Here is a 15,168-nt window from a genome sequence, read left to right on the forward strand (position 1 = left end):
CCCAAATATTTATAAGCACATTAACAGCACCATAAATGAATAGAGAAAACAATACAAATGGACAATAATAGAATACTAAATAGCAATTGGAAAAGGATTAAGTTAAAGGGATTCTAAAGAGGATTTCCAATTTGTTATGTTTAGCGGGGACTATGATAGCATCAATTTACACCATTCCAATTTTCAATCAGACATCTGTGGTTCTAGCAATTCTACTAAAACTAAGTGTTTTATGACGTTACCCCTGCTAAATTTGTTTGAATCGTACCAGACTTTTGAGGGCTTGACGCATAAAACACTTAGTTTTGCTGAATTGCTAGAACCACAGACGTCTGATTGAAAATTGGAATGGTACAAATTGATGCTTTCATAGTCCCCGACTAACATACAAAATTTAGAAAACCTCTTTACAATCCCTTTGAATATATAACTTGATATCAAAATATAAATGTTTAATCTTCAGAATCAAAATTAAAATATTACTCTATAGCACCAAATAATTGTTCTTTGACAATTAAGCAAAATGTTTTATTTCATACAAACCTATTCAAGACACCAAATCATCAAATACGGTGACACTATTTTTTGTTTGTTAACAATATTTTATTCACAAAATATATTCAACACTTTATATATGACACTTTTGCTGCCAGGCAACATTTTCAAGTATTTTAGCAGTTTTGGTTGTTGAAATACATGATAGATTTCACTTGTGATTGTTATATTAGATTATATAATGCTCTTCAAATCTTTTCCAAAAATGATTAATTGGAAAGAAAATAATTTAATACTTTAAAGGGACAGGTACGCCATTTGAGGTGTTGATTTGAGTCTTGAATATATGTAAATAGTCTTCAGAAGTACTGGAAATGTACAAAAATAACATTACTTCCTTTAAAATACTTCTAACTAGGAATTTTACTCACTATTACTATCTATGTCTTTTCTATATATCACAAGTACTGGTACTGGTAAAATAACGAGTCGTCATTTTAACATTCAAACATAGATAACTCTGGACACACGTGGATTTCTTAGCTTAAAAATTCCCCGTTTCTGAGACTAAAATATGATTGGTCAAGAAGAATGGTGCATCTGTCCTTTTAACACTAGAAGCCTACTGCATCAGCAACAATGAATTTGAACATGATGTGTTTTCCAAAGATGCTCTCAATTGAAAACCATTTCATTTGATCGAATCTTAGTTGTGATGCCAATAATAACAGAATCAGTCAGCATTGGCAACAAGACTTACATACTAAGTGTAAAACATCCATTGAGTTTACTCCAAGGTGACTTGTTTGGCACAAAATTATTTCTGTACTTCTAGTCAAATCATACCTGGCAGCAAATATTTTCAACATCATAAAACAATATTTATACAAATCTCAAACTTAGAAATATTAAAACAGAACCTAAAAATAAAAGGTATATAGGCACAGGTTTATGGAACAACAATCACTGGTTAAAGTTTTATGCAACGTTTGGACGTATTTCCCCCGTCGTCCTCATGTGCCTGAGGACGACGGGGGAAACACGTCCAAACGTTGCAGAAAACTTTAACCAGTGATTGTTGTTCCAAAAGCTGTGTCTATATATCGTACAATTGCTAAATGCCATTCAAAGACTTTAAAAAGCATGTTGTTACTCAGAGTTTCACGCAATTGACCTATTTCAGTCTGCATCCTTCTGAAGATGGACAAATAAAACTTATTCTTATGTCTCATTCAAATCATTAACTTATTTAATTTGATACAGAATACAGAATATAGCCTGTGTTAACATTTCACCTGCATAAACAAGTACGGTAAGCCCAGTATCAGCTTTCATCTTCTGCACAGGTATATGAAACTAATATGTTATATTCGCTGATTTAAAATGAATAAGTTATTAAGATATTACTTGTCAAACTCAACAAACACTCAATTTGTTAATATGACCTATCCTTACGCATCAAATTTCAGAAGTGTTAAAATTGCACCCATAATGTCAAGTCATGTCATTAGTTTTCATAGTATATCAATATATTGACAACAACAACACCAGTTAAAAAACAACACTGTACTGTATCACAACTAATGGAGTTGAATATTTAGAGCTAGTTATATCTGTATGCGCCTTGCCTCTATCATCCACACAGTTGTGAAATACCCAATGTCATTCTGTCTCTCATGGTTCACAAAGCAATGTTATCACCCCTTAGTCCCGTACAACTTAAAACTTTGCCCCAAAAATAAAATTAATGGACTTTACGTCCTACTTTTCTACATAGTTTGGGCAAATGAAATGAAGACGGGTAACGCCATGCAGGGTGCAATGAGGAGAAATTTTGCCAGGACAGCGGCATTAGCCTGCTCCTTTTCAATTTCCATCTGTTAAGATTAAGGGAGACTCAATGTGAATCACCCTATCTACAGCAAAGTAATAATTTATTTGAATCTTTCCATTAAAAATATTTAAGTATTGAAAGAAACATGTATTCAAAATAGTCTGTCTTATAAATGTATGAGATGTTTAAACTTCTTGTTATTCTATTTAAAAGGGTAATAATTGTTAATTAGTTTCCCTCATCCTGTTATATTTTCCTCCTTTCCTTCTTTCTGTCACCCTTTTTATTTCAGTGTATAGCAATTGTAGAAACTGGCTCTACAATTTAAGAAAATATTTCATACTTTGTTACAGAACAACAAAATCTACTGACAATTAATGAGTAATTAAAGAAAGATATATATAGTTAATTAGTCTGGGTCGAACGAAAGACAACATTCTTGTACTTATCTATCTTTCTTACTTCCTTAAAACCAGGTCAAATTTATAACTGAATTCAAATATAGACTGTAACCTATATATACTGTCATCTTCACAATGTCAAGCTATTAAAAACTCTGTCTTATACCTTGACTGCAATAGCCACCTTTATTGTACTTCGTTAAAAACATATCTTAAAATATAGACAACTTATACGTACAGTTGCAAACACTGATCTATATTTATATGACGTGCTCAAATCTTAACTAAATACTTATCCACAAAAGTACTACCATGAACTCAATATGTGATGTGTAGAAATAACAAGAGGACAATGCTCAGGAGTTTCTTAACATGGACAATGGTATGGTATGAGAAATTATTGCACAACATCTATCAAACTAAAGGAATTGATCAGGGCTGGCTTTAACACCCACTCTAAGTTTGGCTCTATATTCAACCTTTTTTTGCTTATAATGTCATTCTCAAGCTTGTGCTGGCACGATATAATGGTGAATTAATGTATCGCGATACAACATTGTAACGTATTGCAGCACAACACTTGTCACTACATTTTATTCCATAAAAAAGTTGGGATTTTTAAAAGTTGATTTATAACACCTTTTTTTCACTTTAATTGTTAGAAACTTTTATAAGGCAGTACGACGCTAACCACTTCTATACTATATTACCAAATATCACAGTTATAAACTTTGAAGATAAAATGTTAATTTTTTCCCCATTACCTTATATCATGATATGTATCATGTCGTGGCCCTTGTATCGCGATACGAATCGTATTGTGGCATAATTGACGATACCCAGCACTATCTGTAGCAGAGATCAATTGAGTTGTACCCAGGGTATCAACATATACCATGATACACACAAAATAAATATATTTTCGTACTATAGGGTATGATTTTATAGTCTAATTGACTTAGTTATTTAAAAAAGTAAACCATGTCCATTAAAAGTAGTAGTATACATAAAATAGAAATTTAGCAGGATAGCCATAGTTTACTATCTTGTTACATCAAACAGACTTGTTCCAATCTCAGGACATAATGGAACCACCCTGCTAGTTACCAGGAACCATTAATAAGATTTACAAAGAAGATAGTGGATGTAAAATTTAGATTGATTAGATTATGGTGAATATGTAATTATGAGATTCTGTAAACCAGCTGGCTCTTATCAGACCAAGCTTACTCATCTTTTACTAGGTTAATATCAAAATACCTTGTCTATATCTTAAGGTTAACCAGATACCCTCTTCAAGTGCATAGTACCCCTCTCTCTATCAATCCAGTCAGATGTTGTCAAGTTGACAGTAATTTACTAGAACATTAACTGACACTGAAAACACAATTTAAGTAATTAAGAGTTACTGCCCTTGTTGGTAATAGATATTCACACACATTGATGTTGGTTAGATCAAAATAAAGATCTACCAAGTCAGTAAAATGCTTTTAAACAGATAGAAATTTACTATTTCTGAGACTGAAGTAAAAACATAATTCAACCAATTACTGAGTTACTGCTCTTGATTTGAATTTATGATCTATGAATGCAAGCAGAATAAAATTTCTTATTACTTCAATTATATACTGGAGTTGCTGCCCTTGACTTCAATTAATACTTAGATGGTTGCAGTTAATGCATAATTTACAGAATAATTGGTACATTTGGCTAGTATTATGATTCAAGTGATTCCACATCAATACTCATGTGTTTGTTATTGCCTAGTACTTGAAAATGGAGCATATATAATGAACGGTCGTGTTATGTGTAGGTTTGTATATGCAGGTTTAAAATTTATTTCTACATGTCAGGTAGTGATTATGGTACCAAAAATTAATTTTGACATGTATTGAAGTAAAATGCTCAAGTTTCTTGCCCCTGAATTTAACCTTTACTGTATGTTGACATCAAATATTTTGTATATAGTGTACCAGCTGGTCGTTATCAGAATTCATATCTCACTGATTAGAATATATTCTCTGATCATTTAATAAACCTGTACAAACTGATTATTGAACTTCATTATTAAAACCGAGCAGGTCCTGTGTGCAACAGGCTGTTCAAGATCAATTGACAGTGGGAATCCAAAAAAAGGAGTAGGCTCATGCTGCTGTCCTTGCAAAATTCATTGCACACTGTATGGCAATATGTTTTTTTTAGCCAAGGAAGGCACAAGAGTAAGATTGTAACCCTGTTCAGTTTCATTTCATTCTTAAGCATAAGGGCTGAATTTTCTACTTGTAAAATCTGCAAACTGAGGTTTTTCAAGAAAATGCTACCAGTGCTACTAGTGCTACTAGTCATTGGGCATCAAGAATACAGACCTGTATTTTGTTCTACATGTTAGGTGTAAGATAAGGATTAGTCAATATCAATATCTTGTCTAGACACATATTATATACCTATATAGTTGATAACAAGCCAGCAGGGAAGACAGAGATATTAAAAACTTCTAAAATTTCTCATTTTTCCTATGATAACACATACAGTATACATGTAAATATCTGTTATTTTACAACATATAACTGACAGGTGCTCTGTGTTATAAAAAATTTTAACTTGAATAATTTTAACAGCTATAAGTATCTATCATGATTTGTGTTTAATACAACTGCAAGTTCTTTCTCTAAACTTTACTATACTGTAAAGGACTAAACTCTGCAGATAGAGCCTCATTCAACTGATCATACATGTATATAATCCTTGTAAGACATTTAGAAGTATCATTTTGTAACCATAAATTGGTAAATCATCACTTGAGAACGTTACCTGTATGTGTAATGAAACTTTGTGTTTAAATAATAGATAGAGGTCTATATCCATAGAACTGTAATTTCTTAATACATGTACGGTATGTAATTCTTTGCTACTAGTGACAGATGCAGTGTGCTAATTCAGATATAACTGAGACAGAAATGAAGATAAAAATACTGGTATTTCTTAGTTTCCAAAAGTGAGTAAATTGCACTTACGAACTATTTTGTAGATAAAATACGATATAACAGGGTTCATTTTAAGTGATGTCGCATAGCAGTTTGCGATCCAATATTTTCCTTTCATTAGCCAAAATTAAAATTTATCAAGATGATCTGCTAATCAAATTAACTTGTTTGAGATTTTACTACTGGAACATTTTGAATTGCTACCAAATTTTTAAGAAATACGAATCAAAATTAAATTTGATTAACCGAAACTAAATTTGTTGTGATGAATTGCTAGTCAAATTTTTCAATCTAAATTGAACCCTGCAATATTAATGTTGGATTCTTGTATTTGATATCTATAGTTGATCAAGACTTCTGTGTCAAAATCTGATGGATATCTTACGGTATTCACTTAACACTGAAAGCAATGATCTCCCTGTAGTGTAATGTTTCTCACTGAAGAACTAGTTATCAGTATAAAGAGACATAACTCTTCATGGCTTACTGATAACTTCTCTTGTTGATTGATATTGAACATTTCACACAGAATAGTAGTACAAACTGAAAATGTCTCAAATAGGCCTAAGGTCGAGCGTAATATCTATGCATAACTTGATCCTATTCAAAACATTAACTCAAACTTTTAACTTTAAGTAGAATACATAGTAATAGAAACAATAGACTTTAAACTAACATTGTGTTAGCCTACTATAGCCCACTTTAATTACTTCAAACTAAGGAATCAGAGTACCTCATGTGTAGAGATATCTTTGCTCGATTAAAGTTTAAGTTCATTTACATGTTGCATAGATCTTGCAGCATATTAATGCACATTTCTCTTTGAAGAAGTTGTACAAATATAGAAAATAGGCCACTAATAGCTAAGTTTGCTGTATCACATAAAGCCCTTTGCCATTAGTGAAATCATCAAACACTTAGTTTGATTGAAAATTAGAATGGTGCAAATTGATATCAGTGTCCCTGATAAACATGTAAAGTTTAGAAAATCTCTTTAAAATCCCTTTAAATCTGTTTCATAGAATCCTTGCAGACAATCCCATACATATTATCTAGAGCGTGTAATATGATTTGTTGTGGTCTGATAATTTTATATATATTTATAGATACTGTCTTAGTGTCATTGTTACTTTCAATTTACGCTCGGCTAAATACGTGTATGTATTTTGTTACTATTTATAGTTTGAATAAGCTGTCTTCTGTGAATGGAGTTATCATTCTTGACTCAATGTATGATAGGATATAAAAACAGGTTGAGCCAGACCATTTCATGTTTTCAAGCGAAGATTTATTCTAAATTTCTATATCCTTCTTGCACATAGTTACTGACATTCAAGTTTTTCAGTTTCTTTTGTTGCCTACATGCTCAACAACAAAATTACAATGCATTTTAAAAAGAATAAATATTTATTTGATCTGTACCTGCTTGTAATTAGTTCTGAACCAGGTGAACAAGGACTGGCTTGTCACCTATTATATACCTGTCATGTATGACATCACTATCCTTAGTTTATTATTGAGATATATAACAACTCTAGGGGCAATCAGATTTCTAAACGGATGTTGAAATATATTTTAACAATTGATATTTGTGAAGCGATAAAACAGTGTCAAACTTTTACAATTGGATTAAGCAAGAAGTAATTTTTATTATATAAAGGTAATATTAAAAAACGGAACACAATTTTACGGAGTATTATTCATAAGTTTTAATGTACATTAAGTTTCAACAATTTTTATTGCCGTCATCAGGAATATTATGTGATCTCTACCTTTAATAGTTGTTAATGAATTATAAAGGTAAAAGTTTGGATACTTAATGAAAACAATAGATTATGGTGATCTGGATTATATTATATTGTTGTGGGTATTGTATGCCTGTGATTTAGTTTATTTTGAAAGAATTCCATGAATTCCAGAATAGCTGATGTCTCTCATTGATTTTTACTTATGGATTTGGATAATTGATTGCTAACAGTGTCTTAGATCTATCTAAGGTTAAAAATTTTGAATGAATTTCCATCTTGAATGATCCAGAATAACTATTGCGTTTGTGAACTTTGATTTATGATGTTCAGTTTTGATTTGTCAGATTTTTTCATTGTGATAACACATTTTTTTTCAAGGAGTGGACCAATTTTTTGGTTTTAATTTGGAAGTTTATGAAAATGAAATTAAAAGTTTGATGTTTGTTTTTATATTTTGTTTTTATATTTAGAGTATAAGCTAAGAGTTATTTTGAACTAGGTTTTGAATCTGGTAAATACAGTCAAAGCGCTTTGGGCATTCGTCTACAGTATGGAAAGGTGCTATATAAATAGACTTATTATTATTATTATTATTATTAAATCCTAAACCCTGATTTGTAGTTGGATTTTCTGTACTTAGTTTTTTAAAATTTGTAAGTTTATGGTATTCAGTCTGTCATGTCATACATGCTTGGCAAATCAAAAACCCTGATTCATAGTTAGATCTGACCTCTCTTTAGTAGTTGTTTAAGTTTGAAAAATTCAGCTGTACATTTTTAGAGTAGAAACATTGTTCAAGGTTATATGGTCATGTCATACATGCTTGGCAAATCAAAAGCCCTGATTTGTATTTGTATCATCCAGCTCCTTAAGCACAGTTTGAGGTATCCAGATATGTCTGTCTGTCATTCATGCTTGGCAAATCAAAAGCCCTGATTTGTTAGGACAGTTAGATCTGTCCCTCCATAGTAATCAAAGTTTGAGGTATTCAGTTATATAGTTGTGTCATTAGTATATTAGTTATATAATGGAATGTGGTTATATTGATTAAAACTGTAATAATATTATAATAACTAAGTTATTCTCAACAGTCAAATATGTCAATTTCAAATTTTAATGATTTTGTCATCAACAGGAATTCAAAAATATATCTTAAAACAAGTAAATACTGAGGAATGAAATATATTTTTTATTTTACTTTTTTGCACCTAATTGGCAAGATAAGAACATCATGCATGCAATTTATAGAAATTTTGCCATGACAACTTCATTATCAGGTAAAAGGCAACCTCTATACAAATTGTTGGTAGATGGAACACGTATAAATTTTTCTGTAATTAACATCGAGTTCATGTAAAATTTGTAGAAAAAAATGACATTTCGAAAATGATATCTCAAAATTCAAAAGTTGTCGTGTTATTGACATGTCATGATAGATTGTCTTATGTCATGTCAGTCTGTCACCTATTGAACTAGTTATCTTTTGAGAAGAAAAAAAATGTAAGCCAATAGAAGGTCAGATACCAGATTCAGATGGATATTTTGAAACGAATATGTACAAAAATTCAATTTTTTATTCTATGTTTCTGCGCCAGTTCTGGTAATGAAGACAGTGCTTCAATGCATTGTGCAATCTTAGAAATTTGCGAAAAAGCATCATTCCCCTCTATGTCCAGAGATTTTTATTCTGTGTACAATCTGTTGCACATAGGGCTTTAGTTATATATAAGAATTACTTGCCTAATCTTCAACCAAAGTGAGCTCAGAATTGAATTTTTTATTTCACACATATTCAAAATAAACTTTCCTTTATATATTTATCTTAGAAATGATTTGCAAAATAGTAGTTTTGTTTGTCTGATCTGAAAGAATGAACTTATTTCATTGAACTAATGTAATTTGTATGTGACATGTGAATGAGATAACTGATAGACCCTTCATTCTTATCAGCAATATTTCTGATTATCTGGGAGTCTAATTAACGTGTGTTAATTATAAAATATTCAATTAATAGTTAACTTCAATCTGGTATTTTATGACTATTATATTCTGAGGCAAATTTCTTGATATTTTTGGGTGATATGGTTGTTTTTCTTATGTGACTAGTGATGGATCTCACGTGTATTGGAATTTGTAAAATAGTAAGCTAATGCCTCTGTCATTGGAAAATGTTCTGTATTGTACATTTTGGTAGCCCAAATAGAATAAAATTAGTATGCATTTGCCGCACTTAAGAAAACTGGTTTGCACCCCTTATTGTACCCCAACTTTATCTTTAATTTAAATGCGATTTTGAAACGTTTTTGCCCCAACAAGTGTGTCAAAATGCACCAAATCAATTGAATTTTTCGAGGCTCCATGTAATGAGAGACTTGCAACTATAACACCTTCACAGTGACGATTTGCAGCATTTTCAATTCATCTTCGACAGTTGTCAGTCTGCCCTCTGTTTGTTCCCAGTCGATTGATCGATTGATCCTCAGTACAAAAAATATTTTAACTGATTTCTTCACTTCTGCTTTAAACTGCACGTTCTTCACTGCCAGATAAAACAATGTTCTAGTAGAAAGTCATCAATCATCACGGAGCTAGAAACAGATGGCAGCTGTGCTGGCATTGGTGGTATCGGCAAAATAATTATTATTCAGGGTTACCCAGTATTTTTTTCAGTAATAATTTACAATATAATTAATAAGTAGACAGGTTTATCTAGTAATTTTATTAAAAATCTTTTAGAATTGTCTGTTAAAGAAAGGTGTGAAAGTGTAAGTGAGATATTATGAGCAGCCACAGAGCTCTTAAAAGTTTACAAAGAAACAATTTCAATCCGTAAAGATTCACAAGGTGAGCAAATTACATAAGCCTCTCAAGCATTGTATATGGATAAAATTCGTACAAGCATCACAATATCAGTAACCAAAAATCTTGCCCAAAATCGGGAGCAATACTTGTAGTGGTAGACTCCTCCAAAGAGAAGTACCATTAGGTGTTTCTAAAAGAGTAAGTCTGTTCTTCTGCTTAGCGCAAGGTAAATCCACCTAGGTCGTGTCATAAATGTAGTACTGATCAGTGATCATTCTTCATAAAATGTCACAAAATATATTTTAATCCTGAGAAATTCTGTGAAATAATTTACTCTATGATAGTTTGATAGACAGGGTTAAAAAGTCTGTAAAAGCAATAAATTATTAAGATGATGATATAGTCCAGACTATTGAGTCTTTCATTAATGAAGTAATTTGTCTATTGTTTTATGATCAACATTCTGTACTCTGTCACATTCTAAAGATGTTTTATTAATTATTTTTATGAGTTGTTGTAAGAATGATAGTCTCAATATCAGACATAATTTTTTAGTGAAAATTTCGGCTCACCTCAGCACGCACTTGAAAGTTATCTAATGAGATTCAGTATGGGCTTCTTGGTTTTTAACTTGACATAGAATTGAGGGCTGCATTGGCGCAATGAGTTTGATGGTGGCTCACTAATTTGAGAGTACAGGGGTCAATCAAGGCCAAGCTGAGTTATGAATATTGAATTGTAATGCTGTTGCAAGTCGAATAGGCTGAAATGTAAAATGTTTAGCTGTTCAGATGGAACAATAAACCACAGTCTAGTGTACTAAAGGCTGAATACAAAAAATGTTGACATTTAGAAATTTAAACACAGTAGACAATGCCACAGTCAAAAAAAATTTCCTTTTCTCAATCAGGTGCAAAAAGTAGAACATTAACACCATTCATTGCTTCAAGAACTGAATTAGCCAAAGAAATTTATAGTCAGAAAGATAAGATGTAGTTCATTTACCAAAAAATTGAAATAAAATTTGGTAGAGTTTCAATTTTGATAAATTTGTAGACAGTTTTGATTGCTGTGATTAAGGGTTATATTTAGTTTATCTCCTAAAGAGGGGATCTGGATTGGAGAGTTTATTTTGGGGGTGTTTATCATCAAAATTAATGGTGATTTTTAAATGCAATTGATGCATTATTATCGAAGAGTGAAGCCATCTGCATGTTTTATCAATTTGATTTGGTAGAAAGCTTTATATCAGGTTTTTATTTCAACACGAGGTGAACAGCCTCATGTCTGAAAGAAAAATATTTCTAAAATATGGAAAAAAATTAAATGCTTACTATAAGCTTACCCTTTATCTATGATATAAAAAATATCAGTTCATTTGCTTTCTACTAGATAATGCTCTAATTATACTGAGTGTTGGGACCAATGATTAGTGTCGTAATTCGAAATACACAGAGTGTCAGAGTACTTAGAATTTTAGTCTAAGAAGGAAATCAAACGGGACCAGAAAACGATGTCGGATTATGCTGAATGTTGGAATACTCAGAAGTCGGATATCACAGAGTACACTGTATTGTACAAGTCAGTCATATCACACTAAATCATGCTAATGACTAACTAATTTTCACATAATTAATAAGCTTATCTATTGCTCTGTGACCTTGGCCAGTGCTTTCATTGAGACTCGTCTCAATGCACCCTAACACTAAATTACAAGAAGAGAAATGAGCAATTTGTATATTTGTGTGTGTGTCATTTCAACTAAAATCATACTAACTAATTTTCACATTATTAATAAGAATATCTATTGCTCTGTGACCTTGGCCAGTGCTTTCATTGGGACTTGTCTCAATACACCCTAACACTAAATTACAAGGATAGAATTAGTTTGTTTGTGTGTGTGTCATTTCAACTAAAATCATATTAACTAATTCTCACCTATTGCTCTGTGACCTTGGCCAGTGCTTTCATTGAGACTCGTCTCCATACAAGAAGAGAAATGAGCAATTTGTGATTATTAAGAAGTCATCTTGAGCCAAGTTACATAAATTTAAACAAGATTCAAAAGTTATGAATGTTAACCAAATTGTTTTGGTTTATTTTTTTGATTAGAAGTTTATCAGTAATAATTTCCCAAGTTTAATTTAGTGAGAAACATGTTATGATATTAACAGTAGTGATATAAGTTAAACTCAGCTTGAAACTGATGTGTTGATCTATCTATCTTTACTTCCATCATTCACAAGTTTCCAGAATAGATCTGTAGGTAATTTATATAACTTTAATTTTAGATAGGTACACGGTTAAACTAATACAAGTTCAACTCTAACTTCTGTACTTCTAATAAGTGCTGGCTTAGTTTGAAAGAACTTGTCTTGGATCTTAACTTTAACTTAAAAACATGATTTTTTAGTTTCTGTTTTAATATTTCTTTAACTTTAGATAGATACACGGTTAAAATAATAACACTTAACACTGTGCTTTAGTTTACGAGATATTAACATCAGGATAGTTGTATTAAGTGATAGATAATAGATTTGGAGAAATTGTTTTGAATCTTTAGGTAAATTATATAACCTTACCTTAACAACATGATTTTTTGGGTTCTGTTATAATATTTCTTTAACTTATAGATCGATTTTGTGACCTTGGCCAGTGCTTTACATAGAAGTTTTTAGGAACTTCTTCACTCTTAACACAAGGTTAAAATAATATAAGTTTACAAAATAATAACATCAGAAGAGTTCAATAAGTGCTGGCTTAAATTAGGAGAAATTGTTTTGTATGATATTATATATGAGATAGATACACTGTTAAGATGACATAACTTAGTTATACGAAGTTGTATATTATGGTGATTTAGCTATTAGAAGATTGCTTGTTGTGAAACATAGGGAATGGCGACTTATCTATTTCTACCTCTATCAAAATTTGCATGCTATAGGATTAAGTGATGAGGAAGTTTTGAAAAATTGGTTTTGAATTTTGGTGAAAATGGGATTCAATAGTTTATTGTCATGGGTTACTTGGTCAAATGATGATGTTAATGCAAGGCACTGTTGATACCTGAAGTTGAGATATATCAGCTGGTAAAGCAAGGTATGAATGAAGGATCATATGAACTAATTAAACGTGGGTCGTTAGATAGAATCATTAAGTTTAAATGGCCATATTGGTTATTGATGGAGTCCATTATACACTGTTTATAATATGACATAATGATAAGACTAATTGTTGATCACAGTATTAGGTTATATTAGATAATATATATTGATAGTTTTAAACTACAGTTAGACCAACTGTTCAGAATTTACTGGAGCTAGAAGTGTTTAGGATTATAAGTTTTAAAATTTTGTGTTTTCTTACTGTTATTTTCTTATGGCCTGTTTTGGAGTATGTTCTTTAAACTGGATATAGACCATCTGCTGAAAATCTATTGGTGCTTGTAGTCGTATAATTCATACTTAACTGTATGCATGGTGGAAAGATAGGTGTCAATATTTTGTGTTTTTGTTATATGTTGTTAAGTTATTGATCAAAGCACTTGGATATTCTATTATCTAATATATTAGACTATATATATTGATGGTATTAAACAAGACGTAAACCAACTGTTTTAGATCTCAGTTTAACATACACAGGCGATATTTTCTACGTTTATTGTCATTTATTGTGATATAATTGGTCTTGGAATAAGTTTGTAACTTTTCCATCAAAAGCTATTGAAATAAATGAGGTAAGATAATATTTATCGATGGTTTTAAACTGGACATAAACCAAGTGTTCACAATTTATTGGTGCTTGTATTGGTATAATAAACACTGTATAGTCTGATACTTTTATGTGAACTGCTTTGGGGTATGTCCTAAAATTGCTGTTCATAGTGTATTGAGTCAAAGGCACTATATGTTCAATATTAGACTAAATGATCAACCTGTTTCTGTTCAGTAAATGTTATGGATATAATATATTTTGATCTGTCTTGAACTGTTTTGTTGACAGTTAATTGATCATAGTTTATTTCTGTAAGTAACTTTTTAATAGCTTGAATCTTGATGTAGACCAACTGCTGACAATTTATTTGTGCTGGACGTGTATATTGTGGGATTATAGTATATTATATTTCATGCTTTCTATTGTTATAATGTTGTATATGATATATCTTGACATGATACCAGTTTTGGTTGAAATTATATAATATTCATTGATAGTATTAAACTAGACGTAGGCCGACTGTTGAACTATTGCTATACTGTTGTATATAAGTTGCTTGAAGTGATTTGCAAACATATTGATATAAGTATTCGGATGAATTTTTTGCTGATGTTAAACATTAAATGCCTTTGAGTTTATATCCTACTGATGTTCACCGCAAAGGTCATAGGTCAATGATAAGTAATATAATTGGTGTGTATAAGAAGTTAAAGTGATCTCTAAGGACCCTAACCAGATTGTAGAGTGTTCACAAGTAGTGTTAAGGGACTTGTTTAATATCTATTGATGTATGAAGGACTAAATTCCTTTCCTCACAACCAGATGTTAATAAGTATCTAAACACAGTAGCTTCACAGCTTGTACCAAGAAATTAGTTGTAGAGAAACTGTAAAAGATTGGTATTTTTGAGGAATTATTTCATGCATTTAAGTTTGAATATTATCATTGACGCAAAATAAAATGAAATGAAATGAATGGAGTTTTACGTCCTACTCTTCTGCACCATGTGGGCTAATGAAGATGGGCAACGCCATGCAGGGTGCCATGAGGGAAATTTTGCCAGGACAGCGGCATTAGCCTGCTCTTTTTCGATTTCCAACTGTCTGGGGATCTTTAACGTGTACAGCCTGTAGCACACGAGGCCTCGGTTTATTGTCCCATCCGAACGACTAGATGCTTTTTCTATGTCA

The 15,168-nt window shown here is 31.3% G+C and overlaps 1 protein-coding gene across 1 annotated transcript in view; it reads left to right on the plus strand.

The window, feature by feature from the left end:
• LOTGIDRAFT_81505 (hypothetical protein) overlaps positions 1-15,168 on the plus strand; it is a gene marked incomplete at both ends in the record, with an annotated part of 48,110 nt that overhangs the window by 545 nt on the left and 32,397 nt on the right. The gene's annotated exons all lie outside the window — the stretch shown is intronic.

This window comes from Lottia gigantea (assembly GCF_000327385.1).
Source record: "Lottia gigantea unplaced genomic scaffold LOTGIsca_93, whole genome shotgun sequence".
Lineage (NCBI taxonomy): Eukaryota > Metazoa > Mollusca > Gastropoda > Lottiidae > Lottia > Lottia gigantea.